This window comes from Chanos chanos, chromosome 9, assembly GCF_902362185.1.
Source record: "Chanos chanos chromosome 9, fChaCha1.1, whole genome shotgun sequence".
Lineage (NCBI taxonomy): Eukaryota > Metazoa > Chordata > Actinopteri > Gonorynchiformes > Chanidae > Chanos > Chanos chanos.
In genome coordinates this window covers 30,396,984-30,401,983 of record NC_044503.1, presented here as the reverse complement: position 1 = coordinate 30,401,983, position 5,000 = coordinate 30,396,984, and the positions used below count along the sequence as shown (strand labels likewise).

Below are 5,000 nucleotides of genomic sequence, written 5' to 3'. Positions count from 1 at the left end.
CGTCATCCCTCTCACTCTCTCTTATTCTCCCACACACAACCCCCCCACCCCCGGGACGTTTTAGCTGCACTTACGTGTTATTAGCTCTCATTTCAACCAATTGCAGTAACTTTTCAGAGCTCTAACAAGTGCTCTTAAGTCAACCTCAAAATAGCCATCTAGAGAACTCTCTCTCTCTGTCTTTCTTTCTCTTTCTTTCGTTCTCTCTCTCTCTCTCTCTTTCTGTTTCTCTCCCTCTAGCATCATAAGCGAATTACCTTAAGGTGTGCTGTGAGGGGCAGTTTCTGAGCGTTGTGTGTTATTTCTGTTGTGAGGGGTCGAGAGGTCTTTTCATCCAGAGTGACTGTGTAAATGCAAGTCACCTCTTCCTGATGGCCAACGTTCCTTTTAGAAGTCATTGTTTTTGTGTGTCATAGACTCCTGTAGATGCAAGAAACATCTGGAGTAAAGGAGATGGAAAGAGTACCGAAGGACTGGATTACTGCTCTGTGGAGAGAGAGAGAGAAAGAGAGAGAGAGAGAGAGAGAGAGAGACTTTTGACTTTTCACAATACCTTTAATGGTACATTTGCACCGGGAATCTCATTTCATCACTCACACACACACACACACACACACACACACACACACACATCAAAAAACATGTAAGCACATAAAATGCAAAAGATAAATAATTAAGCAATAACACACAAGAGGGAGTGCTGTTATAATGTATATCAGCATGGCTGTGTTTTGGTCATAGGCTGAAGATAAGCCTTGATGATATACAGTAGGCAGCATGACCTTGAGTGTGATGTCACTTTTATACAACAGTTCTACAAACAAGGCTGTTTATCAAGTAACGATAATTTGAGGCAACAAAGTATGGTTTTTGTTGTTGTTTATTCAGCTCCACTGACAAAAATATTTCCTTCAGGAATACATTTACAAACGTTCTCAAGCAGTACATAAACAGTGTCTTGACTACAGGTTAATTAGCCAGCTAGCTAGCTGCTTTCTATCATACACGAAAAGGCCGGCTAGCTAGCTACCTTCTTTCATACCTGACAGCACGCTTACCAGCTACTTTTTATCATACACGTAAAGGCTAGCTATACGGTAGGCAAGCAGGCCACTTTTAATCATAGCCCACTACAGGCTTGTGAGCTTCTATTTAGCATACTTGGATGGGCTAGATATAAGGTAGGCTTGCTAGCTAGCTATTGTTTATCATACCCAAATGCTGGCTAGCTAGGTTCTTTTTTTTTATCATACACGGAAACGTGTCCACATTTGCACTGTCAGTGAATGCAAATTAAGTTCGCATTGGTGTAATCATCAATTACATCAGAACATCTGTAAAGTGAAGTGATACATAACAGTAAAACGTCCCAGTGCTGTTATACTGTACATCAGCACTCTTTGGAATGCTCTTGAGAGCTTCATCTTACAATAGACTTATAGAGAAAAAACACACTAAGAATACAACAATTTTTTTAAATAACTTCTCATGATTCAAAACACATAAAACACCATGTTGTCCCCATGCCTCAGAGAATTCACAAGTCTTGAGGCATCTTAAGTGATCCTTCTCCCTTCATTTTATTCCTCCTTCTCAACCAGATGCTCATTTTTGCTTGACCTAGTATGCACTTTTTTTCTTTGGTTGTAATTATATTTTGGCCTGAAAATGCCTCCCCAAACCCCTTGCACCATTCTCCCAATACCTCAAAAAGCCCACTGAGTTTATTGCATTGCAAAAAAAATAGATGGTCAGTTGTGTCCTCTGCCTGACAAAAAGGCCAACCCTTCCTTACAGTGGAATCAACGAGCGCCACATGTCTGATAGTACGCCACCATGTACAAGCCGCCACTGAAGATCCGCTGTGCATTCCTCGATGGGGGGCATGTACAGGGATCTCCAGCACCCCTGTGGCACAGACCCTGGATTTGGGCTGACAGTGTGAACCTAGCCGTACAGTCCTTGAGTTCACTTAGTAAGTCGAAATGTGTGACTTTGACACAAGTTCGAAACGGTCTTTCTGGACGATCCCTCAATTTCCAACTTCCATTTGCTGTAGGGCTATAAAAGAGAGATAACAAGATAAGACAATAAGATTGATTTACATCAACCAGCATATCCATATAGTCCTTCAGCCAGTTAGACCAACATTTTGAAAGTATCTTACACAGACCTTCAGTTTTTTAAAAGCCAGAGATTTTTCTTTGGGAGAAGAGATAACACTGCTCTCATACAACTAGTGGGTAGAAAACCAGAATTAAAAGAAACTTTAAAGGCATCAAATAACTCCTGTTCCATTAGACCCCATGAACTGCTTATAAAATTCTAACAGCAGCCCATCAATGCCAAGTTCATGTCCAAATGAAATCTGCTGGACAGCTTTAGTCAGCTCCTGAAGTTCAACGTATTGAATTTTACATCAGTTTAATGCAAGCTGAATTTAACAGCTCAGTTTGAGCTGATCTCAGTTTTGGCAGACCATTTAGTAGCTCCTAAATGCAAGATGAGTCACAATCACTCACATTGTATAAATCTGCATAAAAATCCACGGCAATCCTCCTCATCTCCACTGGATCCCTCGTCAGATTCCCACTGACACCCCGAAGATGGAGCATCTGTGTCTGCGTCCTTGCTTTCCTTTCCCAATTTAAGAAGAAGGAGCTTGGAGCGTCTGTCTCTTTTATTGTGGCTTGACGGGCTCTCATAAGAGCCTCTTTCGCCTACTCCTGAAGAAAAGCTAAAGGAGAAAAGCCTATAACGCCCTCCTCTCCTTCTCCAGAGCCTGCTCAGCGCTTGAATTTTCTTTGTTAATCTTTTCATTTTCAGTTAAGCTAATTTAGCTCTCCAGTTTCTGTATCGTACTTCTAACGATGTCAGAGGGTATGGGTTGTATATTGCTGACAGAAGAGCCTGACTTGTGTTTTCCCCACCTCTCACCGTTGGACAAGATTATCCAATTCATTCTTTTGGGCTTTCCAAATCTCCCACAAAACAACAACAACAACAAAAAAAGAATCATGAAATAATTTGGTATTAAAGCGCCAGTAAAAGGAAGGTTTTGGAGTTAGTGATAAAATATAATCCATTGCCACCATATGGTGATCAGAAAAACCACAGGGTGATATAAAAGCTCTTGAAACCCTATTATTACCACGTTTACGGGTGTACACACGGTCCAGCCGAGCTGCACTAACCCCTCCATCATTCACTTTGACCCATGTGTACTGTTTCCCATTGTCTTTCTTTTCTCTACGTATATGAATAAGATTGTATTCTCTGACTAGTCTAGAGTGCGCTTCTGCTGACTGTGGGGGAGTTTCTTCCAGATTCCTGTCCATAGTATAATTTAAAGTGCAGTCCCAATCGCTTCCCAGTACAGCGACTAGATCTGCCAAACTGCCAAACTGTTTTAAGGCATCTTTAACTTTTTGAAACACCCTCAGGCAATCTACTCCACAATTAGGGGCATAAAATTCACGAAAATGAAACCCACATCTTTAATATTTCGCCTGGACTATTAAAATCCGTCCCCGCTCCGACTCGCATGATTTCACATTCATTACCCCAAGCCTTGGAAAAAAGTAAAACCCCTGCACTGACATTTGACCCATAACTTAAAAAAAAAACTGCTTCACCCCCCCCCCCCCCCCCCCCCACAATAATCCCCAGTCTCTTTCATTCTCTCCGTCACTATGTGTCTTGCAATAATATGACATCAGTATTTTTAATCTTAATGAATTTCATTAACACTGTTAATCCCTTCTCCCATTCCCTACCCTTACTCTTTCCACTATAAAAAGATATAAAAGAGGAGAAAGAAGACAGATAGGGAAAACATGTTAGAAGAAAGAAGACACTCTCAGTGATGTGCTTATTTAGACACTTTTCACAGAGCAGGGGCTGTCCCATCCTTAATCTAGTCAAAATTTTCTTTAATCTGAATCTTTTCTTTTTACTTAATTCTTCATAGGTCGCAGTTCGTAATTTCCCTATTGTTGCTTCAGATTTATCTACATCCAGAAAATTGTTCCACAGCCTCTCCAAAGGTGTCATCCCGAAAAACCACAATCTCTTTTAACAAGCGCAAATTGTTATCGTCTCCAACCCCGCAATGCGACATCCGAAATATCGGAAAAGCGTCATCATGTCCTCCCATATCCTGAACGTTATTATAAACGGTATCAACAAGCCCTTCCACAACCTCCTCAACGCAAGCACCGGCGTTCGCCCCCACCCTGAACCGCGCTGTCACCGACAATTTCATCGCCCCCGCTTCCCTCCGTCACCGACAACTGTGCCTTCAGAGTTACCCCTTCCACAATGACCCCATCAGTCGCACTTTCCTGCACATTTTCATCACCAGTGTCTTTATCCGTTGCAGCCAAGCCACTCAGGCTCAGAACAACTTCGCACCCTGCGGGAGTGTTAGCGGTCTGTGGGTCATTTTGACGAGGCCCCCGATGTGTCCACACTGTTACCCATGGGAGCAGTGCTAGACCCTGTGTCCTCATTAATCTGAGCTTTACGTGGGCAGGCAAACCTTTTTTTTTGTGCCCAACATCCCCACATTGAAAGCACTTCGTGCTTCCCATAATTGCATAAAACATACAGGCAGTCCCCTCATACCACACTCTGAAGTAAACGTCCAAATTTAGCTCGGTCAAAGACATAACCACTTGACTTCCAAAAGACACGACAAGTCTTGAGGCTGGGTTTTTTTTTTTTTTTTTGCAGTTCAGAGATACCAGCTGGACAGAGCCCATTAACTTTCCGTAACGGGCAAGCACACGCTCGACGCCCGACCCTTCTTGCGGGTGAAACTAGTGGTGAAACGGGAAGAAAACTTCCACTTACCCAGATTCTATGTTCAATGAACCGCTTAACAAGAGCTTCTTCTGACACAAAAACAACCACTGTCTTGTTCATCCTTGAGGCCAAAAATATATTTTAAGTGCCGATTTGAACCTTCTACTCCCACTAAATTGTCCTCCATAGTCGTA

General features: G+C 42.3%; 1 protein-coding gene across 1 annotated transcript in view; it reads left to right on the top strand.

Annotated features, from left to right (window-relative positions):
• Positions 1-5,000, top strand: part of znf804b (zinc finger protein 804B) — a 72,874-nt gene that overhangs the window by 6,654 nt on the left and 61,220 nt on the right. The window lies entirely within an intron of this gene.